This window comes from Perognathus longimembris, chromosome 14, assembly GCF_023159225.1.
Source record: "Perognathus longimembris pacificus isolate PPM17 chromosome 14, ASM2315922v1, whole genome shotgun sequence".
NCBI lineage: Eukaryota > Metazoa > Chordata > Mammalia > Rodentia > Heteromyidae > Perognathus > Perognathus longimembris.
This window is the reverse complement of record NC_063174.1, coordinates 23544804-23570947: the sequence shown is the minus strand read 5'-3', so window position 1 is coordinate 23570947 and position 26144 is coordinate 23544804. Positions and strand designations below refer to the sequence as shown.

The window sequence follows — 26144 nt, the reverse complement described above, 5'->3', positions numbered from 1 at the left end:
TTCTTGTGCCAATACCAAGCTGGTTTTATTACTATAGCTTTGTAATACAGCTTGAAGTTTGGTATTGAAATTCTTCCTGCACTGTTCTTTCTGCTTAGGATTGTTTTTGCTATTCAGGGTCTTTTATTGTTCCAAATGAATTTCTGGACTGCTTCCTCTATTTCATTGAAGAATGGTGTTGGGATATTGATGGGTATTGCATTGAATTTGTAGATGGCCTTTGGCAATATTGCCATTTTCACGATGTTAATCCTCCCAATCCAGGAGCATGGGAGGTTTTTCCATTTCTTAAGTTATGCCTTAATTTCCTTTTTCAGGTTTTTAAAGTTCTCATCATAGAGATCTTTCACTTCTTTGGTTAAGGTTATTCCTAAGTATTTTATGTTTTTTGAGACTATTGCAAAAGGAGTTACTTTCCTGATTTCAGCCTCGCTCTTCAGGTTGTTGGCATATATAAAAGACATTGATTTTTGAGGATTTATTTTATATCCTGCTACTTTGCCAAAGTTTTGGATCAGCTCAGGTAACTTGGGAGTAGAGTCTATGGGGTTCTTTACATACAGGATCATGTCGTCTGCAAAGAGAAAGAGAGTTTGACTTCATCTTTTCCTATTTGGATCCCCTTTATGTCTTTCTCTTGCCTTATTGCTCTGGCTAGGAATTCTAGTACTATGTTGAAGAGGAGAGGAGAGAGCAGGCAACCTTGTCTTGCTGCTGATTTTAAAGAAAATGGCTTTAGCTCTTCATCATTAAGTATAATGCTCACTGTGAGTTCGTCATAGACAGCCTTTATTATATTCAGGAATGTTCCCTGGAATCCTAGTTTCTCCAAGGCTTTTATCATAAATGAGTGCTGGATTTTATCAACCCCTTTTTCTGCATCTAGAGATATAACCACGTGATTCTTGACCTTGCTCCTGTTGATATGGTGGATTACATTAATTGACTTGTGTATATTGAACCAGCTTTGCATCCCTGGAGTGAATTCGGTTTGATCATGGTATATGATAAGATCTTTACTGGCCGTACAATGGACAAAGGCCTCATATCTAAAATATACACAGAACTCAAAAAATTAAATTCCTCCAAAACAAAACTTCAAAGAACCGACGGCCCTCTCAACAAATGGGCTAAAGACCTAAAAAGAGACTTCCCTGAAGAGGAAATGGGAATGGCCAAGAGACACATGAAGAAGTGCTCTACATCACTGGCCATAAAAGAAATGCAAATCAAAACAACACTGAGATTCCACCTCAACCTAGTAAGAATGTCCATTATCAGGGAGACTAGTAATAACAAATGCTGGAGGGGACGTAGCCAAAAGGGAGCCCTATTACATTGTTGGTGGGAATAGAAACTTGTTAAACCCCTCTGGAAAGCAGTGTGGAGGTTCCTCAGAAGGTTAAACATAGAACTTCCCTACGACCCAGCAGCCCCACTTTTGAGCACCTACCCAAAAGATTAGAAGCAAGACCACACAAAAGCCACCAGCACAACTATGTTCATCACAGTACAATTTAACATTGCTAAAATATGGAACCAACCCAGATGCCTCTCAGCAGATGAGTAGATAAAAAAATGTGGTACATATACACAATGGAATTCTATGCGTCTATCAGAAAGAATGACACTGCCCCCCCCCCAAATTCATAAGGAAATGGAAGGACTTGGAAAAAAATCATACTAAGTAAAGTGACCCGGATCCCAAAGAAGCATAAACTCTATTGTTTCCCTCATAGGGAATAATTAGTACATCTCTAGGATAGACATAGCAGAAGAGCACAATAGCTCAATAGCTATGCCCGAATGAACACGTAAGATAATGCTAAGCAAAATGAACTCCATGTTATGGAAATAAGTGGTATATCTTTGCTGTAATTAATTTCAATATACCCTGTGAAACCATACCTTTGGTTCTCTCGTATTCCCTTCCTGTGGTTTTACTCCTGCTATTACTATAACTGATCTTAGTACCCCAGATACTGTATAGACGTGTATTGGAACTAGGGAAGGGAAAGGGAATACCAAAAGTGAGAAACAAAGGATAACAAGACAAATCACTGCAATAGTGATACTTACAAAACTAATTGGTGTAAACCAACCATACAACTCATGGTGGGAAAGGGAACTGGGGTGGGGGAGACAGGATTAAAATGAGGGAGAAGGCAACAAGTTGAATAAGAAATGTACTTGTCTTACATATGAAACTATAACCCCTCTGTACTTCATTCTGAGAATAAAAAAGAAAAAAGAGTGACAGGCCACTATGTAAAAAAAAAAAAAAGTTAAATCAAAAGAAACTATCCAATGACTCATTAGTATTTGAGAAATCTTGGTGAAGAGTTTTCCAAATGATTACTTATATTGTTCTTGAAGCTTCTCAATAGGTTTGAAATGGTTTCAAAATTTTGAAACACTAAAACTTTTCAAACTTAAGGTCTTCATTGTAGTAATTTAAAGACATTTTCACTAAAGTTCAAAGGAGAGTCCCAAATTATCTCTGCGTCAAGTAACTAAAAAAGAAATGTGTCGGGCTGGGGATATAGCCTAGTGGCAAGAGTGCCTGCCTCGGATACACGAGGCCCTAGGTTCGATTCCCCAGCACCACATATAAAGAAAACGGCCAGAAGCGGCGCTGTGGCTCAAGTGGCAGAGTGCTAGCCTTGAGCGGGAAGAAGCCAGGGACAGTGCTTAGGCACTGAGTCCAAGGCCCAGGACTGGCCAAAAAAAAAAAAAAAAAAAAAGAAATGTGTCGCTTCCGGTTCCAGGCACAGCGGCTCCCGCGGGCCGGCGGCTTAGACGTGGCCACGTCCAAGAACCGCACCACGCACAACCAGTCCCGGAAATGGCACAGAAATGGCATCAAGAAACCCAGATCACAAAGACACAAATCTTTAAAGGGGAACATGTGTTTTGCTAAGAAGCACAACAAGAAGGACTTTAAGAAGATGCAGGCCAACCGTGCCAAGGCCATCAAGACCCTGGTGAAGCCCAAAGTCATGAGCAACAAACACACACGCCCGGAGCAGCCGCCCTCAAGCTGCAGCGCCTCGCCTACACCGCCCACCCCAGGCTCGGGAAGCGCATTCGGGTCCATGTTGCCGAGGTTCGCAGGCCTGCTACACCAAAGGCCAGGGCCCAAGCCAAAGCCAAGGCCAAGGCCCAAGCAAAGGCTCAGGCTTCAGCTACCACTCCACTTCAGGCCCAGGCCGTAGCTCCTAAGGGTGACCAGGCCCTAGCCCCTAAGGGTGCCCAGGGTCCTGTGAAGGCCCCACAGTGAAGACCCCATCTGCCCGCAGGAGATGGTGGATTGCGTGGTTCCCTGGCTGCTGTCGGCAGGGGCCCAATGGACTGTGTGATTTCTACCAATAAACCTGAGGCAGAGTCTGATAAAATATATATATGTATATATATGCATATATATATATATATATGTATGCAAAACGCAAAGACAAGCAAGCAATTATGCTTTTTTGTTCTCTCCTAAGGAATAGCATTGGCAGCGGAATGAGGTCTAGCCCAATAAGGGGAAATTGCTGAGTTTCTAGATGGCCAAAGGAAAAGCATGTTGATAAACTGAGTATATTAGTTTTCTATTGCTGCATAGCAAATTATTACATGCTTCTTGACTAAAAACACCAATTCATTGTCTCATTGCTTCTAGGAGTGAGGGGTCTTGGAGTGTAGTGTGATAGGTTTTCTGTTTAGGGTTCCACTAGGCTGATTTCAAAGCATAGCTGGGATTCTATTCTCATGTGGAGCTTCAGGGCCTCTCCCAGGCTAATCTAGGTTGTTGGCCTTGAAATTCCTGTTTTCTTGCTTACTATTAGCCAGGGCTCATTTTAAGTCCTTTAGAAAGACCTTCCAAGTGGTCCACCATAAGCAGTTTCTTGACCCATCATGGAAAGTTCTGATGCTTTATGTCTACAAAATGTCTATCTGGGTTTGGCCAAACTCACAGAAAACAAGAGATGGGCTTTTTTTTTTTTTTTTTGCAAAGGCCTTGGCCTTTCCCTTCCTTCCTCTCTGCTGGAATCTGTCTATAGCCACAAGTCTTCCAGGCAATAGTCAGTCCAGACTTGAAGACAAAGTCATTTCAAGGTCAATTTCAATATTGATAGTAACGGTAATCATATTCATTGCTATAATAATGAATTTCACCATAGAATATAATAGCAATATTCAAGTATACACATCAGCCAGTTTCTCTTGTATTCTAAGCTACAACCCTCTGCTGGTCACTGATGAGGTAGAATTCTCAGTGGCTGGGTTCTCCAAGGCTTATTCTTGAATTTATATTTGACCCTTCACTCCTGAGCAATTTGATGCTGTATATGTTGGTAAGGTAACACCAGCTCTTGTAACAGACACATTCTTACATTTTTTGATTAGCTCAGAGTCACCTGATCAGAAACCTAAGCACAAGAGTGTCACAAGTCTCTTCCTCGTTCAAAGGGAGGGCATCGTACAGGTGCAGGTCATTATGGTTATCTTAGAATTTTTTTATCCACACAAAACAAACTACCTCTAGTTCTTGGTCTTCCCAAGCTAAGACCTTAGTCTCACTCTGCCTCGATGTTACCTTCCATAAAGGAGAAACCAAAATCATGTTCTTTTCTTGTCATTGAACTATGACACACCATAGTATCCCCATTTCTTCAACTTCTGGTCCACTTCTCCAGGACCCCAGTAATTTTTTTTTTCTATCTTCCTGATCAGGCCATAATGCCTTTCCATAAAAACCTTAAGAAAAGGTTTTCTTCTTTTACTACCCTTGTTCAGAATCCATTAACTTAAATCTGCCTTAGGATGGTGAAGGAGAAAAATAGGTTTAAAATGAGTTTTCATCTAGCTTCTAAAGTTGCTGACTCTCAACTTCCAGCCCACTTAAATATTCTGGCTAAGAATGTGGTGTAGAACTTGCAGCTGTCAAAATACACTTGTCTTTGGGTTGGATCAAATGATAGAGTTGACTTTTCTGACATCCACGCCTCAGTAGCCTTGAGTTGGGGCATGGCAAGCCCACTTCCGGACTGTGCAACCGCAGCTGCTCTTGGGACATTCTGTACCCACGCTAAGTAATCTTTGACCCAGCTACTGGGGACCCAGCCACGTGATTCCCGTTGTATCATTTTACTATCAACTCGTTTTATGGCTTTACCATTAAGTCCAGCATCGCACAAACCTAAAGAGAGCACAGAAATGTGGAGATGATTTGGGAGAGGGAGAGGGGAAAGACCAAAATGGGTCATAATGGAGTCGGCCTTCCCTGGCAATCCTCCCCAACTATGCCACAGTTCCTTGGCACAGATTCAGGAATTCCCTGTCTTACCACTCACTCCCCACATCCTCCCCAGCATTCCCCGAATGAAGGGGAAGAACAGCACCCACTTCCACCTCCTCAGTGATTTCAGCTTGTTCTGAGACATACAGCAGACTCCCCAAGAAGAGAATTGGCCACTTGACTCTGAAGTGGTTTGTACTCCTGGCAGTTTCTTTTTTCTTTGTGTTCTTTTGTTTTCTCAGAAAGTAATGAGAGACAGAACAGCTGTTACCAAATACAAGAGTGGAAAAATTCACTAAGTTTGAATGACTTGGATGCCCTCACCGCTGAGCTGAGCCTTTCCTCAAATGATCTGACTTGGCTAAGTCCTGGACATCAAACTTGTATACTCACAACTTTCAGACATCTCTGGTTTTTAAGAGAACACAAATCCTTCACCAAACAGTGTACGTGCCCTTAAATCAACCAAGAAAGAATCCCCAATTCAAGCTTTTCCTGGTATGAGTCACCCACAAAAACTGGGCTTTCTCCCACCAAGGCCATGACCTTCCCTTCATTCATCTCTTCTGGGATTTGTACATTTGGCTGGGCAAACATTCAGTCCAGTTTCCTACAAAGTGCAAAGTTGTATGACAAAATGCTGACTGAAATGTGTAATTTACAAGCATACAGATCAGCCACAATTTGTCTTCTAGCCTGGACCACAGACCCCCTTCTTTACTATCCTAGTGACTGACAAGGCATAGTTTTTCTGGCTGACTCCCCTGGTGCTTATCCTAGCTCAGACATGACCAAGTTATGGCAATCTTGAGAGGATGATCCTAAGCCTTTGCTATTAAGGTAACATTGGCTTTGGTAATAGATACTTTCTAAAACCTTTGGTCTGCACTGTCACTCAGGAATCAAAGCCTCTGCCCTCTTAGCATAGAGTTTCCAAGGTCATCCTGACCACTGCTCCACAGCTAGCAGACAGGCAAGAGTGGAGTTGGTGCCCCACAGTGGTTATAGACTAGGTCTGGAAATGATGTACATGTCTTCTAGCCTCCTATTGGCTAGACTTGGTCACACGGTCCCCTGAATGCAAAGGCATTTGGGAAATACAATGTTCTTGCAGCCATTTCCTAGAATCAGTGCTTTTATTTGTCATCATAATCCAGATCCAGTACATGAAGATAAAGGTGCAAAAGCTGTCATTGACTATGTACCTGGCCCCTGCTGAGTACTTGACAGGGAGTTTCTCATTAAATATTCAGAATATCTCTCTGAAACTTGTTTTCCTATCTTACTTTTAAAGATTTTTTGAGTGAGTTACTTACCCCAAATCACATGATTAGATGGGAAAAGACAAGAATTAAAATCCTGAACATCTGACCACCCAGTCCATGTGCTAAAGCCCTCCCTGTCTAGCTTTCCTAAAGTTGGCTACAGTTTCTTGATTCATTTTGTCCTGTTCAGGTAGTCTACCTTATTACCAGAGAACTTCTTACTCACCACAGGACTTAGAGGAGCATACATATGGATGAGAGAAACATCTAGGATCTCAAAACTTCCCTTGTGCTCTGAGGCTTATCCCTCTTTTCCAGCTCTGGTTCTCCCACCCCTGGTCTGGTTCTCTTTTCTTCTTCTTCCTCCTCCTCCTCCTCCTCCTCCTCCTCCTCCTCCTCCTCCTCCTCCTCCTCCTCCTCCTCCTCCTCCTCCTCCTCCTCCTCCTCCTCTCACTCTTGCTCTTTCCCTCACTTGCTCACTCTCACTCTTGCTCTCTCCCTCTCCCTTTCTTGCACGCACACACACACACACACTCACACACAATTTCTATCAGGTTTCTGGGATGAACAGCCACAGGTCAACATCCTGGGGCTGTCCTCGCACCCAGATTTTTCCTGATGAACTTGCCTCAAGTCCTTGAATGTACTTTCCGGTTGCCCTTGGAGTTCTTTTCATTTCTCCACAAAAAGACCTGTCACTTTCACACTCCTTTCCCCAAATCTAAGATGTCATAAATATCTCCTGGCTTACTGTTTCCCTGGAGCTCTGTTTTGCAATTTCTTCTTTTGTTCCTCCCTTCAAAACATTCAAAACCTAACACATTAAAATCACTCTCTCCAAATTAGATCTGCATAGCCATCATGTTGGAGAGAGACACTCGGGGGAAAAAATAACAATGGAGGCAAGAAATTCCTTTATTTTAATGAATTTGTTTTTCTTATGGGATAATATACCTAACCCATGGCCACAAAATTCAGTAGAAGGCTAGATGAGTGTCATGTGAATTCAGCAGAAGGTTCAGTCTCACTCTGGGAAATACAAAGAACAATCCTACTGAAAATGGCTCATTTCAGGTCTCTGGTTGTTTCTTTTGATAGCAAAAGGCTGATTGGTTCTTTTCTTCTTGAATCCTAATGACGCTATGGGGAGGGTCTTGGATCCCCACCTGAGCAGCAAGGCCATGGTGATCTTGGTGCCATCAGTTGGAGCAGCTGATGCAGAACATCCCCTTCCAAAATGGCTTTAGCACAGCCAATTCTGGCACTCTAGGGACACAGAGCCTCTCTCTCCTGGAGTGGTGAATTTAGACTGCCTATCTGACAGGACTGAGCGATGTCTAAGGAATGGATAAAGTACACTGTTGGAGCATTTCCAGGGATTGGCATCTGAGTGGGAAGGACCTGCCCTGAAAGTGCTGGCATCACCCCATAGTGGCTCCCTTCGCTGCCCCTGAAAAGGAGAAGCAAAAAGAGAAGCTGGCTCACATCCATGCACATCCACCTTTCCCAAAGACCCATCAGGCCCCTGGTTACTAGAGCAATTTGCACCACCTGCTCCCTGCAGCATGTCCAGGCCTTCTGCTGTAGACTTCGGCTGCCTATAGCACTTGCTCACGTTCTAAGGCTTCTGACTTGTAGGACTAGGCAGTCCTCCTGGCTGTCAGCCTGAGGATAACCATTATGGAACCCTCTGACTAAGTGAGCCTATATTATGTGCATATGTGTGTGTACAATATATCATATATCACATATGTGACAGGTATACATTGTATAATATATATCATATTTTATCATTATGTATGCTATATATTGTTATATATAGGATCACTTACATAAATAAAGTAAAATCATAGCGTGCAAATATGTTCTATTAATTCTGCTTTTTCCAGAAAAGTCTGATTATTCATCTTCCTCAATCCAACACACCCTCCTCTCTCTTTCTCTCTCTCTCTCTCTCTTTCTGTCATATCATAGAGTCTCATTCTCCAGAGCCTTTCTTCTTGGCTTAGGGTTTCTCACACACAGTGGTCTCTGAGTGGGACTATTCATGATGTGGAGACTAACTTCCAACAGAAGCAACCAGACTGGGTAAGAGGACTGGTGCAGGATGGCTTCCACGCTCTTCTATTGGTCAAAGCATTCCCAAGGCTCACCAGAGCTAGGGGAGCAGAGATATAAACACATCCCTGTTGCTAAGAGAGCTAGGTCACATTGGAAGAAAAATGCACAGAACAGGAAGTGCTGTTGTAGCCATACTTGAGAAATGCTATGTGTGTGTATATGTCTGTGTGTATGTGGATGTATATAATGTATTATATATATATATATATGTTGTTATATGTTATATTATATATTATATTGATGTCTGGGGTCTCACTCAAGGGGTAAATCACAAGGTTCACTCTCACAAGATTCTGAGTTCAAACATAAAAAAGTTTATTTCCTTCAAGTTTATAAAGTTATAAGTTTAAGAACTATATCTATTGATCATATAACAATTTTTTAGCAGCAAACCCTTCTAGGTCTTTTATTATCTACTTTTCATTGTAGCCACCTTGATATTTCTAACTAGTCTCTACACGCTAACATTTCTGGATATTTCCATTTTAGGTATCATCTATTAAGCTCCTCATATAAAAATAGAGAATTCAGCTGTTTGCGTGAGGTGGGGCGTGGGGGCTTGGGGAAGCAGAGTCTGCAGAATGCTTGTGGTAACTATAATACATCCATCTAGTAGGTCTGGCCTAGACAACTCAGAGTACAAATGCTCACTTCGTATCCAAGAATTGATGACAAATAGACACCTTTCAAAGGAGAAAAGAGGGAGGAAACCCAATCCTTTCACTCTGAAGTTTAAGCTCTTAAGATCTTTGAGGGACCAGGGTAGCTTCTTACCAAAGCTAGATGCTGTAAAGGCTATCATGCTTCCTGAATAATGATTTTCAATGACAGGAAGAGATTCCAGCAGATTCAACCGAGAGAAAGAAATGATGCTCTGAGGCTGACTGGATGCCTCGCTGGGTGGGAGCACCATGTCATCTGAGTCCAGCCTTCCTCCTTTGGCTGAGGATACAGGGCTAGGCTCTCCGAACTTCACCACACGAATTCAAGAACTGAACAACAATTGATTAGACTGTGAGCAGGCAAGAAAAACCACAGCAGGTTGACACTAATCCGAGGCATGGGATGAGAATGAAACATGGAGGGGAAAATGCTAGTAAAGAAGGATGCGACTTCAGAGAAAGAATCCGACTGTTTTTCAGGGACTCTGAATGCTCAGTTATGCTATTCCTGGGAAGAGTTCTTTTAGTCCCCAATTCCAGGTCAAACAATGCCTCCAAAGACTCGGAGAGCAGAAAGCTAAGGAACTGTTGATAGCGTTTGACTGTGAAATTCAAGAAGGGAACAATGTAAGAAATAGTCCAAAATCAACACAAAGATCCAATTCTTTGTCTCTACCCAACGATAAGAACTGAGCAGGACTGGGGAAGTTAATAAAATAAGAATGCTCCAACATTATAATTAGTTACAGTACATCCATATTGACTATTAAGAATAAAATGCATACTTCATTCACTCAAGGTAGCATTTCAACAAACTGGAACTTTTCCCAATCCCACTTAGAAGAATCTTCTCAAATGATGCTAAAATGGAAATGCCTGAATAGACTGTGTGATTCCGTTTGCTTGGTGGAAACAATCTCATAGCTCTTAAGTACACCAGTGATGCAAATATCGAAAACATAAGTGGCTTACAGAAGGGAGCCTTGAATATTGACAAACATAAGCTGAGGATGTTTTGTTAAAAGCAACGGGAACCGACTGTGGGTAACGTAAGGCACAGAGGAATGTGTAGAGAGGAAGGATGTGGGAGAGCTCACAGATCTGTCTAAACAGATGACAGCCAGGTCTCAGGAAGAGCTTGTGGGTCTCCTTGCTAAGCCACTCACACAGATGGCTGCTTCGTCCAGAGTGGGGTGGGGATGGGGATCCACTAGGCAGTGGGAGCCACATGGCCAAGAACGGGTGGTGGGGGCTGGGAGAAGGGGAGAAGAGGTGTTGGGTATCACCCATAGACCATCCAGCCCAAGTCATATTTCTTCTCAACTATTTCCTACCTTTACTCCTCCCCTCATCTGACCCCCACCCCCTGTCCCCAGGGCTTGAGCTCTATGATTAATTAATTGGAGGTACGAGTCTCATGGACTTTCCTGCCTGGTCCGGCTTCCAACTTCAATCCTCAGAGCTCAGCCTCCTGAGTAGCTATAATGATGGCGTGCGCCACCTGCACCCAGCTCTGCCTTCTTTAGATTGTAGATCTAGTCCCCATGTGCAGTGAATAAACATTAAATAGATAGTATATAGGCGTGTGTTTTTTTCTTTTTTGAAGAGAATGATGAAATTCACGGGCATTGGTGTTAGCCAACCTGGATTCCAGCCCCAGTCTCATCCTATCTATAGGACTGTGTGTTTGCTACCGGATCAGTGTAACTTCTCATTCTCACCTGTGTGAGCTTTGGTTTTGTCAGTACAATGGACACAGTGTTTAGGTGTGTCAGTTGGAATGCCTTTGGTAGTTAGTCGTGATGCCCAAATAAGTAAAGGAAAGGGCGGTCCTAGGGCACTGGCATCCAGTGCTGGACTTTCGTGGCTTCAGTGGATGGTTCCCCTGGCTTTCAGTGACTCCAGTGGCTCTAACAGCCACTTCCGTGAAAGGCTCCGGTGGCTCCAGTGGCAACTCAGTTGCACACTAAACATAGCTTCCTTCTATGATCGGCTCTGCCCTTTGCACTATGCATTCATTCCCAGGCTCCTATGTGGTGATGGCAAGAAGATTCCAGCATTCCATGCTTACTCATTTATATCCAATAAACAAAGGCATCTCTTACCAAGAAATCCCTATTTTCCAAATTCCCTTGGCCCTTTTTGGAACATCGTTGTTTGCAAACATTCAGACACTGCAGCATGCGGGATAGCGTCTCAGAATCAGAGGACACAATTGGAAATGGACAGAATGGATGGTGGGAGGCAGCCACAATCCCCAAATGCTTCCCATGTAAAAGACTCCACAGGCATCTGGCAGATGGCGTCAAGTACATAGGAGAAAAGGTGTAGAGATCTAAAGGAAGAGCCTCAGACAGCCATAGCATCCCCAAACTACGATTTTACAGAAGCCCTAAAAACAAGATAGTTCAGGACAGGTATTGGAGCACATGCCTGTAATCTGAGCACGCATGCATGCAAGACCAGCCTGGCTTACATACTGAATTCCAGGCCAGCCTGGGCTATAGAGGGAGACACAGTCTCAATTTTGAAAAAGTTAATAAAAAATTATGTGAATATTTTTTCCAATATACTCTGAAATGAGTATAAGGAAACCTAATGATATTTTTTCTCAGGATGGTCATTTTGATAAGGCTTTTTAAAATGTGTCCATTGTCAAGTCTTTCTGACACATTTTTGTTGCCACTGCTCGAGTAGAAACCTGCCTATTTATTGATAATCCAGCATTATACGGTGGGCAGATAGATGACCGGAAAGATTGAGAGATGAAAGACATGAAAAGAGAGAGAGAGTGAGAGAGAGAGAGAGAGAGAGTGAGAGAGAGAGAGACTTTAACTACTCATGTAATATTTCAAAGCCTATTTAAATGTACAGACAGATTGATTTTGTTAGCATGTTATCCACAGGTAGAAAGGACCTCTACAACTACTCTTCTTCCAAAGATAGATTATAGAATTCTGAGACTAGAAAGAACTACAAAAGTCATTATACTGGGGCTAGGAATGTGGCTTAGTAGTAGAGTGCTTGCCTAGCATGCATGAAGCCCTGGGTTTAATTCCTCAGTACCACATACACAGAAAAAGCCAGAAGTGGTTCTATGGCTCAAGTGGTAGAGTGCTAGCCTTGAACAAAAAGAAGCCAGGGACAGTGCTCAGGTCCTGAGTTCAAGCTCTGGGACTGGCAAAAAAAAAAAATCATTATACTGGACCGTTTGGTGAGGTTAAAGAGATCATGTTAGCAAGCTGAACAATGGAGCAGACAGAATGTGCCAACAACCTTCAGGGCAGCTCAGCCACACCTTTCCTGATCACATTAAATTACTTAGCAAAGGTGCAAAGATCACTTCTTTCTAATGTCTCCTAAGAAAGTCCACACCATTGGGGGGTTATTAAAGCCCAGATGGCATGGGAAGTATCACTTCTTTGAGTCACCCAGAGGGGGACAGTCAACTTGGGAGAAAGTTTGCTTATCCCAAGTTTCCCAGAGAAATGTGGGAAGTAGGAGAAGTTACTGCTGATGGCGTTGCTTGTCAATAAAAGTGAGAAATGGTATGTTAATGAGCTAAGGACAAACGTGATTTGTCATTTCTTTTTCCTTATAAAGCAAATAGTTTGTGTGCCTGGGCTGTAACATGTGCCCATAAGAACTGATTATTTTCACAGTCTGGCCAGGAGTTTGTTCCCCTCAGTGAGGACCCAGCTTTAAAATAGCTCTGCAATGAAAGGCTACACTAGGTATGAAATGTTCCATGAAGCAAACCCAATAACCCACTTTTCTTGAGTGCTCTATTATTCTCACATCTGATATGACCACAAATAGCTTTTTAAACTGGACCAGGTACAGAAACCAGGCAAAGAAAACAAGAGGATAAAATTTGGAAAAGCTTGCCATCGATATAATTTAGCCTCCAAGCATACTACCCAAACTTTAATATTCAACAAGTTAGGCAAGGCAGAATTTCTCCATAACTCAAGTTGCCTTCAGTGAATTCTGTGTCAATTGACTTACCACAAAAGCAGCAGAGCAAGAAGGGACCCCACAGAGCAATGCCTGCCCTAGATTTACCATACCCAAGCAGCTTAGGTCTGATGTCAAAAAGCCCAGAAACAAGAGAAAAGAATCCACGTGCTCTGGAGCCATTTTTCAATGCAAGATATTTTGCTCCTAGCCAAGCCAAGTGGCAAAATTTGCTGACTGGCCCCTTGCCCCCTCCCTGTCATAGTCTGTCCTTCCAGGGACATTGAATGCCCTTCTTCTGCTGCAAGGCAGACAGTGAATTGCCACATTGTACTCTCTGACCTCTCAGAACCCTGGTACAATCTCAGAATGCCAAACTGGCTCTGAAAAGGGCTTTGTGTGGGATGAGACAAGGCTCTAAAGATAGTAGAGCCACTGAATCACGGGGGATATGAACACAAATAGTACCACGCTAAGCATCCTGGGTAGAGCTGGTGCCAGAAGCCCCCTGAACATCTCTGGGCTAATTACAGAGAGTAGAAGGATGATATTAGAAGCATACACCATGCTTAGCACCAAGAGCAAGAAGCAAAAGGGAAGCAAACCCAAGTAGTAAGCCCTAATAAATAAAAGTTACTAATTTACTAAACGCATGTTATCCTATGACAAGGTAGTTTGCCCAAGGAACAGGTGCATTGTAATTTTTTAATACAGAGTTTCACAATAGATGGCAGTCTGGAAATATGATGATATGTCCTGGAAGAATGTCAGATTCTCTGTCTCTCTGTCTCTCTCTATCTGTCTCTCTGTGTCTCTCTGTCTCTCTGTGTCTCTCTGTCTCTCTGTCTCTCTCTGTCTCTCTCTCTGTCCCTCTTCCTCTCCCTCTCCCTCTCTCCCCTTACCCCACCCCCACCCCCAAACCTTCAATCAGTGGGAAGGAAAGGTCTGCCAAAGCTGAGGAACCCAAGCTGGAGGCGGTGAGGCTCCCACACAGACCACGGCCACCTGCCAAGACTTTCAAGGCCAAATCGGAAACAACCACATTGAGTTCATTAAGACGACAGAATGATCAAAGGCGTGCAAGCCTTCACAAAAGCAAAATTAATCTGTTTAATACTTGGCTAAATTCTCAACTGTTGAAGTAAATTTGAAATGAAATTCATCAAACTCTCCCGCTTCCTGTGGAAAAATTCCTGTGATTTCCTCCAAATGACCAGCAGGTGGCGGAAGAGCTCTTTGCAGCAGAAATGGACCGCAGCCGCTGCTCAATCCCCCAAATGAATAGGAATGTGTGTGTGTGTGTGTGTGTGTGTGTGTGTGTGTGTGTGTGTGTGTGTCTGTGTGTGTGTATAACTACCAATGTGAACATAAAAATGTGTTTTCAGGATATCTGGAACTAGACTCAAATATGGTTAGGCCTCGCTGCCATAAATCTCTTTTTGAGGGAGGTAATGACTCCAGGAAATGGTGACTCAAACCTGTAATCTTGGCTACTCAGGAAGCAGAAACCTAATGATCATGGTTCAAAGCCAGCCCAGGTAGGAAAGTCCATGAGATTCTATGTCCAATTAGCCATCAAGAAATCCAGAAATGGAGCTACGTTCTAGTGATAGAGTGACAGTCTTGGGTGAAAAAGGTAAGGGACAGCATCTAGGCCCCAGTACTAGCAACAATCAATCAATACAAATCTTTAAAAGATTAATCTTAGCCATCAATAAAAACCTATTGGAGAATGACACCTCCAGATGCTGTTGATTTACCTGTCTTGGCCTCAGTGAGCCTCACTATATCCTATGCTTTGCCCTCGCTCTCCTCCCTTTCGTATTCCTTAAAGCTACAAGTACCTCCCTGAGTCATGGGGGGATGTATGGCCTCGTGACTAAGGTGAAGAAGGTGGGCGATATGCCAGCAAATCCTCCCTACAGCAGTGGCTCACTGCTCTCCAGCCTCTGTCCAGCCGAGCCTCAGTAAGCAGAGGATCTGCAGATTCCATTCCACACCCTGAAAAACAAGGCTATTGGTTCCTGTGGGCCAAGCAGATGCTAGCTTCGGAGCTCAGATTCCTCTCTTTCCTGGGTAGACATGTAAAATGTTTATACCTTCCATCACGTGAAACGAAACTCACCAGAAACATTGAAATTCATTAAAAGTCTTCCACTATTTGTTTCATGAGGTGAAAACATTTATTCCCAGCAAATTAAAGCAGGGGAGGAGAAATATATATTCTACAGCTCTGATTTCACACACTGTGGTATGAAATGAATCAACAGTAACAAGAAGGAGCTAAGTCAAAAATTTCCTTTTCAACAGTAATGAAGTTGTCAAAACCTATTGGATATGGTGCTGGACATGGCCTGTAAAATCTGAAGTTGGTAAATTATGCATTTCAAGAGTAATCCTTTACAAAACTAATAGGAAGTACTAAATTAGGACAAATGGCTTCAGTGGAATCCAGATGCTCCACCCCACACTGGGTGGAAAGTGTGAGAATTAGGAATGGTACTGACTCTCTCCGGGCCTCTCCAGAGGGAGCCAGAGTGCTTTGAGCCTGGAAGGTAAACACCTGGGAAGGTGTGCTCAGAAGAGCAGTGCTTACACTGGGATTCGGACATACCTGGCCTGCAAGGGGAGCTGACCCTGTGGGGAGGGACAGAGGAGCCTCCTGAGGGAGGTGGACTCCAAGGGAAAAGGGAGGTGCTGGTCCTAGGCCAATGGACCAGAGTTGGGGTGAGGTGCAGTGGATATAACAATGCATGGTACTGTCACACTGTCTGCTAGCTTCCTCACTCACATCTGAGCTCCCAGGGCAATGGAGAGAATCCTGAAGCAAGCCAACAGGAATGGCCCCCTCCCCGGCGGTGGCTGAGTCAGGAGCATGGACGTCACTGTCTACTGGGTGGGGATTGTCTGCAGGAACGCAGTGCCTTGTGGACATCTGCGGCCCTGCTACTTCTTTTGCCATTGCTAGGCAAGAGGCACTGGCAGCAAGTGAAGCCAGAATTATGGTGACCCAGAGTCAGAAGAAGAAAAGAACAGATGGAATACGTGACCAAGAGAGCTAGCTCTCAGACAAGTGGCTGGAGTAGAATGAACAACAGACCTCAAATACGAGACACCCAGGTTCTAAAACCCAGTCATGTATTACCTCACATCCCCTAGTCATGTATTACCTTACATTTACCAGGCAGAAGGGACTCTGTATGTGCAATTAAATGAAGAACTTGGAGATGGGAAGATTATCGTAGATCATTTTGGTGATTAATCACAAGGGTACTTCGGAGAGGGAGGCAGGAGAGAAGAAGATGGAGCAACAAAAGTAGAAATCAGAAAGGGAGACGTTCAAAAAATATGACTGTAATGTTCTGCCAAAAGGAGACCACTGCATGGTTCCGGCAGAAAAGAGTTTATTGGGGGGAGAGCATACTGCCCACCCACAGGAGATGGAAGATGTGTGGAGAAGGGGGGACTTCTGGAAGGACTGGAGTTAATGCAGGAAGAGGGCAGGGATGTGGGGAGCCAATGGTGGATATAGACATGACCTTAAAGTCTGGGAATCTCCCACGGCCGGAAGGAGGAGTGATGGGGGCATTCCAGGATGTGACCTCTGAGAAAGAGAAGGTAACTGCCCCCAGGTGCACCAGTTACTTGGGTGAGTGTGCTGGTCAGGGACTCCTAGGGAAGGAGCCATGTGTGCACCCAGGGAGAACAATGGGGATGGGACCATTTTTCCCAGGCACACCTAACATCCCAGCCTTCTGATAGTCACAAAGGACGCTGATTCTCTTTGGCTACTTCCTGCTGGCAAGGGACATCAACATTAGGGGTAGAAGGTGGAGTTGTTGTCTGGTCCAGGAGAAGGAAGTAGTGATTGTTCCTTGGTGGCCAACAGATGTATGTGTCTTTGGATAACATCTGAAAGAAATCTTCAGGGGCAGGGGCTGAGCAATAAGAAAAATATTAGAGGGCACACAAATGGCAGAAGGGAGGGTTCAGAGCAGAAAAATAAAAATTGGATGACTTGGCTAGTTCGGCTAGTTCTTATCTCCTGTGTTCCAGGTGGCCCAAGAGTTGGTGGCAAATAGCCGTAACTACTTCTGACATCTGGTGACTGGGTAGAGGAGAGAATGGTAGATTGGGTAGGAATACACAGTCAGAAGCTGGAGCTGGATTGCAGTGGTGAAGGGCCTGGTGGGAGGCCTTGGTAGATGTTTGGATTATTATATAGTATGTATGGGAGACCCAGGAAGCTGCCAAGGCTAACTGTTTGGAGTCCAAGACTCACTTTAAGTTCCTGTCCAGTTAGAAGATGGGTATGAACATTAGATAGGCATGCTCATTAACTATTTTCTTTTGATCTCCTGGCTGTGGTTAGTTTTGAAAGGGCAGACACAAAGTGACTCCATTTAGGATGTGACACCATCCCCTCTTACCCTTCTCCATGATCCCTTATCACCAGGACTAGTTTTTGTCCCAGGGCCTAGGTGCTCGTAGCTGGGATGGCTTGTCTCAGTTGACATTTTTCCTCATTAGCCCAGGTGCTGTTCCTGAGCTCCTTCGCTCAAGGCTAGCACTCTACCACTTGAGCCACGGTTCCATTTCTGGCTCTTTATTTGTTTGCGTAGTTTATTGGAAATAAGAATCTCAAAGGGACTTTTCTGCCCAGGCTGGCTTCAAACTGCAATCCTCAGCTCAAACAAGTCTTTGCCACAAAACCCTTTTATTCCCAATTGAAGCAACAAGGAGATCAATAAAAATAATAAGCAGAGCTTACCTGTAATTTGTTCGGAATTGAACAACAAATACTTGCCAGAGTTATGTATCTCTTTGTGGGTCTGGCTAAGTACTGCAGCGAGTAAAATCTGTGATGACACAATTCCACAGACATGATGACAGTTTTCAAAGTGACTGATTAAGTATAGCACTTTAGGATACTACTGAAGATTGAAACCATTGTCAGCTCTGTATCCAGAGTGGCTTCCATTCTTCGGAAACACATATTAAAACCTTGACAAACACTAGTACACAGACAATTACTTTCAAGGATGTACATACACAATGACATGCTGGTTTTACCTTAGTGTATTAATCTTGACCTTATTTAAATCACAGCCAACTTAATTACTTACCAGCTTTACTACCTTTACTCATAAGCTCTGTTTTGTAACACTGCCAGTGCCCCCCCCCCTCCCCTTTATCTTGTGGAGCCAGTTACCAGAAAACCCTTAAAACAATTTTGGTAAAGAGATCTATTAGAATACAAATTGATCCTTGAATAATTGCTAGGCAGATGCGGGTGTGGGGGGGGGTCTCATGAAAAACCCATCATGTGGCCAAGATGCAAATTTCTGGGTTAGCATACAAACTGACCTTTGAACTCTTGCTGTAGGTGTGGGAGTGATATGAAAACCCATCATGTGACCAAGATGAGCAAAAAAAAAAAAAGACAAGTCAGGATGGTAAGAAAACTTGATGGAGCTTTATTAAGCAAGCAAGCAACAAGCAGCAAACAGAGAATCAGGAAGGCAGGGCACACAGCGACAGCCAGAGAGCTCTGGAGGAGAGACAGAGAGACAGACAGTTTCAGCTAAGAGAATTCAAGCTAGGATGCCTATCCTTTAAGAGGGGACCTAGATGGGGTCTCTCTGGGAGCCAGCCTATATCTCACAGAGAAGTGCAGGAGGTAAGGTGGAGATTGAACTCCTATAAGACAAGAGAAGTTTCTAGAGGAGATGGCCGAGAGGCTTCCGAGACAGGAGAGGCAGGAGGTAGAGAGGATGAGCAAGAGAACCTGAATGTATAGAACTTCTGACCATTGACCCTTGCATTAGCAGAAACTGTGGCAACAAAAAATAAGGTGTGTTGGCTTTTTGGAGTCCTTCAGAGGGTGTCTGGTGATGACGTAGAAGGGGGAAGTCCTTGAGAACACAGAAAGTGCACGGGAGTCGGGAATCACTCACCAGACATAGACAGTAGACTGAGAGGTGGATGCGCGGCCAGCAATGGTAAAGGGGGAGAAGTCCGAGGTGGGGTTCCTCTGGCTTTCAGGAATTTGGGTTCCAGGAGGGGGAAGAAAGCAAACTCACCTTCAGAAAAGAAGGGGAGGGGTTCGGAGCCTCTTAACATTACCCCCTTTCTGGGTCTTGGCACCATGACATAAGGTTTAGCCAAAAGGAGACTACCACATGGTTCAGGCTGAAAGGAGTTTATTGAGGGGAGAGCGGAGTACCTGCCTGCATGAGATGGGGGTGCACGGAGAAGGGAAGGGGCAGCTTCTGGGGGGATTGGGGTTAATGTGGGGCGAGGTGGGGGAGGAACCTCCCATGGCCCAAAAGAGGCCTGATGGGGCAGTCCTGGATGTGACCCCTGAGAAAGGGGAGGTAACTGCCCCCTGGTGTACCAGTTTGTACCTGGGGTACAAATGCTGGGTGGGGGGCTTCTAGGGAAGAGGCCTTGTGTGCTCCCAGGAAGACCAATGGGAAAGGAGCCATTTTTCCCAGACACACCTAACAGTTAATTACCAGCTCTAATGACAGAAGAGTCCTCCAGCCAAGAAATGCAGGCAGCATTTAGAAGCTGGGAATCACAAGGAAACTGAAAGGCTCTGGTGAGGAGTAAGGCCCGGCTACCTACTGTAGGCTTGGGAACTCCAGAGCTGTAAATAATAACCATGGATGGTTATAAGCCGCTACATGTGTGGTAATTTGTTACAACAACAATGGGAATACCCTGGTGAGACACCCCTGGGAGAGCTTTCAGAACCCATCTGGAGAATCAGGAGCTTTTGATTCCCACAGAACAAAGGGAGACAGCCAGGATGTTTGGGAACCACTCTGTTTCTGTGGGGCCAGGGTGCAGTTAGAGTGGAATAGACCAGACACACAGGCCTGCGTTCCACTCCATGTGTCCTAGGCAGAAGACCATCTTCACTCCCACCTTGAAACTACATCCTGATAGTCGCTTCTGGTTTTAATGACATTAGCACTCAAGACTTGCCAGAATATTATGCATCATTTTTTTCTCCCCTCGCTTCTCTTCTAGAACATTCAAGAAGCAAATTGTGTCATAAGGACCTCAAAGAGGAGCAACAGATGTCAATTAATACATTCCCAAGTCATTTGGGAACGTACTAGCCAAAGCTCCACCCTTATCTTGTGGATATCGATCATTTAGCATTTCTCAGTCACAGGATCTAGATTTCCATTCCATCTGTAAAATCATTCCACTGGGGAGACATTCTGGAAATGTCTTCAGAGGTTTGTCTTAGGACAACAACACAAAATCCAACCTGCCCACGTGAGCCTCCGCCCTCCCTCTGCAGGCAAGTCACTACTACAGGTGAGCGGCGTTTTCGGGGCCCGGAAAAGTCGTTAAGGTGGCTGGACTAACCCAGAACCTCTTGACCAAATGAATCAGTTGTTTCCTCTCAAAACTCAAATATGTCCTAGATAGGAAAAAAAATGCATGTGTATTCTTCCTATCAGTAGTCATTGGGGTCTGTGTTACTTGCACCTAACTATATTACCTGTGGTGACTTTAAGGATCAGGGTACACTCAAAAGATAGCAATTATCAAAGATATAATTTCCAACTTCCCATTAGCTCTGATATCATTTCATTCTAATCCTCACAAAAGAGCTCTCCATACAAAGGGGGAAAACGGTAACAGGCTTGTTCCAATGGCTTTTAATGTTTTCTCTAGCCACTTTTTGGCCTAAGAGCTAACAAACAGTCCGATGATATAAAGGAAATAATAGTAGAGCTAAAGCAAAGCAAACATTTGGCCATGATATTTAAGACCAGGAACCTATGCCACGTTCCTTCCAGCTAGACTCGTCCTGTGAACAAGTTACACAAGCTTTCCCTGACCACTGCCACCCACAGAGATCCCTGTTTGCAAATTCATAGCACACATCCTCTGTGGTATTCAGGAACAATGCAATTACATCTTCTCTATGTTGCTTTGGCTTCTTGTTAACTATTGTATTATTTCAAATTTGTATGTGTGCTTCTGATTTTCCACCCACATCACCAACTTCATAGAGATCAGGGGCCATGTAAGCTATTATTTAGTACTGCTCACAGTACTCAGGGCTGTGCCTCACACATAGGAAACCCTCCCTCAGTTATCCACTCAACATTTACTCATGAAACTATTTGGTAATCTATGATTGTTGAGTAAGTGAGAAATAAAACAACATATCCCAAAGCCCGAAAAATCAGATCCATCAAACCAGAGTGTTTCATTGAAGGAAAATTTCTCCTTTGAGAGATTTAAACTGTAAACATTCTAAGAAGGTTGCAAGTACAAATTGTAACACAAAATACCATACATTAATTATGTGCTTAGGAGACCAGATATTGTAGACATAGAAGCTGGAGAAAATACCAGGGCCCACAGCAATAACATTATCTCCACCTGCTCACATGGTTAATACATATTAAATGAAAGCACACTTCCTTTGATGTAATCAAAGTATAGCCATAAAACATAGATGTATGCTTATTTGATTTCTTTGGAAACAATAAAGCAGGCATCCTTACTCTGCTTTGTAGCCAGAAATAACATCTTTGTCCACCATCAATTTCAGTTCTCAAATATTTAACTATTTCAAGAATCAGATTAAGTTACCAACAAAATTATCAAACTAGTTGCTAATTAGGACATAGCAAAATGGATTATGTTCTTTATATAAATTGTATGCCTAAGGATATAAGTCCCCAAAATAATACGAAGGGTTATTCGCATGTTTTCTCACATATGCTCTTAGAAGCCAGGTCCCTTGCAGAAAGTAAATTCATTCACTCCTTGAGACATAGTGCTGCCTTTCCTACTTCATCCACAAGTAAACTGGCGAATTATTTCACTTCAGAATGAACTTTGGTGGTGCGCCACCTGGTGGTCACATTGATATTTTGCTGAGAAGCTAGTCCAAGTGTATCCTTGATAATTACCAAAAATAAATCACTATCACCAATCATACTTCACCAACTGTTAATCATGTGGTATGTTGGACAACTAGGAGGGAATTCCAATCAGACTGATATTGGTGCAAATCTCAGCTCTAGCTTCTTTCATTACCAGCTTTTTATCCTTAGTAAATCAACATATCATAAAACAGATTTAAAGAGTAAGCAAAAGAAAGACATAAAGGTAATAAAATGATACCAGGAATACAATATGTATCAATAAGTGATGCATTGTATAAGACAGGCAACAGTTGCTATTACTGTCATCTGTAACACATGCTTCCATGTATTGAACAGTTATTATATGCCAAAAGTATAGGCTTTTACACAATTACCTCAGCTAATCTGCAAAAGAACTCCATCAAGTTGGTATTCTTATCTGCCAGCTCAACACTTAAGAAGTCAGTGATTAGAAATTTAAGTAATTGAGGATTACAAGATACATAGCAGAGCCAGGGTCCCAATTTGGTGGTGACACACCAAGGCCATGATCTTCGCCACCAGTGAACACAGCTATGATCATCACAAATGATGACGACAGTGATAGCAATGACAACAGAAGCACACCATAGATTCCTTTAATATAAAATGTATTTTCAAGGCATACACTGATGGCTCATACCTGTACTCCTAGCTACTCAGGAGGCTGAGATCTGAGGGTTGCAGTGTGAAGCCAGCCTGGGCAGAAAAGTCAATGAGATTCTTAACTCCAATTAATCACTAAAACGTCAGAAGTGTAGCTGTGACTCAAGCGATAGAGCACCAGCCTTGAGTATAAGAGCTAATCCTGGAGCTGGGAATATGGCCTAGTGGTAGAGTGCTTGCCACATATACATGAAGCCCTGGGTTCTATTCCTCAGCACCACATATATAGAAAAGGCCAGAAGTGGCGCTGTGGCTCAAGTGGTAGAGTGCTAGCCTTGAGCCAAAAAAGAAGCCAACGACAATGCTCAGGCCCTGAGTTCAAGCCCCTGGACTGGCAAAAAGAAACACAAAAAAAGAGCTAATCCTGGCATACACACACATGATATACATACACACACGTGCATGTGTGCACGGTATGCATACACATACACACACACCCTTGGCTCCAAGGTCATTTGAGAGTTCATCAGAATATATCTCTCCCTATCTTCTTTTCTCCCAGTGTACATAACATCTAGTGAATACTGCCATTATTTCTAGGATGCTAATGCCCTATCTCTTTGACAAATATTCTTATCTCCTGGTATGACCTCCTCGGCTATCTTTATTTTCCTACTAGAATTCATTCAGTCAGGTGCATCTGATGATATATCCTTGCTGCATATTTCAAGGAAGCCTGAGTATTATCACCTGTGTATCAAAAGCATGGTGTCTGGCCTGAGGTTGAAGAAATACCTTCTCTGGCTATGGGGTTAAGCAGGAAAATCCTCCCATGTGTATTACATTTCCACTTTTCATGGAGGCTGAAAGGCTTCCTGAAGAGAGGCCACAAGTGGGGTTCTGAAATACATAAAATATGGGAACCAAGAAATGAGACAGGGAAAACCAATAGAATCGAATTGAGAAATCTTTGAGGCGGAGCAAGGTGGCATGTAGGAGCCAGCATGGGAGAGCAGGAACGGGTGAGTCTGAATACAAAGAGTGTGGATCTAAATGCTCATCAGAAAGCTGCTATGGTGTGTGGGCTGTCTATAAGCCAGGCAAAGGTCTGGGAAATGTAAATACGATGAATATCTGTGTGCTGGATGTGTCATCTGCACCGTACAAATAAAGCACAAACCCAGGGGGCAGAAACAAGATATTGACCTTTAGCTCATCAGAGAGCCATGAGTAATGTTTGAGTGGCCAAAACGCTTCATCTATCTTACGTGGCTATGTATGTCATAAGATATACTGCCTATTCAATAAACACAGAGGCTGAGATCAGTGTGCGTGTGTTAGGATCTTTCCTGCCTGCTCCTTCTCATCTCTCTCCACGTAATTTCATCTTGAGTAGTGATTGTTCCACTGGTGCCTTGCCTGCTGGAGAGACTCAGCTGTGGCACACACCTATCATCCCAGCTCTCAGAAGATGGAGAAGGAAGAATCATGAGTTTAAGGCCAGTGTGGGCTACATAGCAAGACCCTCTCAAAAAGCAAACAAACAAACAAACCAAAACAAGTATTCAGTTTCAAGGTCTCCGAAAGAAAATCATCCTACTGGAAGCTAGACTCCACTTCAAGGTTAAAACATGGAATGGGGGCTGGAGATATGGCCTAGTGGCAAGAGTGCTTGCCTCGAATACATGAGGCCCTGGGTTCAATTCCCCAGCACCACATATACAGAAAACGGCCAGAAGTGGCGCTGTGGCTCAAGTGGCAGAGTGCTAGCCTTGAGCAAAACAGAAGCCAGGGACAGTGCTCAAGCCGTGAGTCCAAGGCCCAGGACTGGCAAAAAAAAAAAAAAAAAAAAAAAAACATGGAATGAAACAGGGATTTGGGGTGCAGAAACGACATGGTACTGTCACATGATCCTGCCCTAACCCAGGCCGTGGGGCAGTCACGGGCATCTGGACTGTTTTTTTGTTTGTTTGCCAGTACTAAGGCTTGAACTCAGGGCCTGGGCACTGTCCCAGGCTTCTTTTTGCTCAAGGCTAGCACTCTACCACTTGAGCCACAGCGCCACTTCCGGCTTTTTCTGTATATGTGGTGCTGAGAAATCGAACCCGGGGCTTCATGTATATGAGACAAACACTCTACCACTAGGCCACATTCCCAGCCCCAAAACTGTTCTTAAACTACACCAAGCTCAGAAATGGTTCTGCCAGACCCATCTGACAGAGCACAGCCCACAGAGCACATGTTCTTACACTTGCTGCAAGGTTAGAACCATCTCAGCTCTGCAAATTGGTAAAGATCTGCATCCTCAGAAAGCAGCAGTCCTCATAGCAGCAGCTAGCTCAGAGTCACAAAAAGAAAGACGACGTAAGTTTAGAAAATAGGAGATACTAGGTGAGGGACTCAGGATTTATACAGGTGAGCAGATACTGCAGACATGCACATAGAGGGTAATGAGTTTATTCACCGATTGCACACTCAAGTCACTGTGAGCTAAATTTGTATACCAGATGAGCAATGTGGCCTGGGTGGTACCTTAGGTGAACTGGCAGGTGCACGCCTTACCCAGCAAGGCCTAGTTCTCTTCCTCAGCCACTGGTGCCCAAGGTTGCACCCACCCAGGAAAAACACTGGCCATGTCAGCCAAAGTCAGCATAGCAAGAACTTGGGGCCAGGTTGAAATGAGAGAGGACTTTGCCTTGGAGCAGTGTAACCAGGCAAGAGGCTCTCTATGATAAGCTGAAGCCATAGCTGGAGAAATGGGTGACGTGTTTATTTTCAACAAAGAGGTGAGAAACAGCAGATCCTTACAGTATCTGATGTCATGGGTTAGTGCCCAGTTCTCATCTCGTTACCTTGTGACACACGTGTCACACACCGTCACACCTTGTCACACCTTGTCACACACCGGGAAACCTCCACATTCTCCATGGGAAGTGGAACTAGGGTTAAAGAAATCCAACTCCTGGCTTTTCAGTTCAAAAAGGCAAAACCATTAGTCAACAGAAAGAAGGAAGGAACGGGTGGTCTGCACCTGATCAATGTGATACCAAACTAACTGGTGAAAGAGCAGGTGGGGCATACACAAAGTGTGAGCAACATTCAACACTTATGTCCCTTGAGTGTGAAATTAGGGAACAACCAAACACTCACACTCAAAATGTTTCTTGTCAAGAAATACAATATTGGACCTGATGTCACTGCTTCCATGTTAAGTTTTATATCTCTAAAAATGCCAGTGGGTAATGGGATACAGACTTCAGAGCCCACCAAGAGCCCAGCGAAATGTGCTTTTCCCAGTGAGTCA

General features: G+C 43.8%; 1 pseudogene; it reads left to right on the top strand.

Annotated features, from left to right (window-relative positions):
- The first annotated feature begins 2747 nt into the window (after positions 1-2747).
- LOC125363001 lies at positions 2748-3303 on the top strand (annotated as a pseudogene).
- Positions 3304-26144: the final 22841 nt, after the last annotated feature.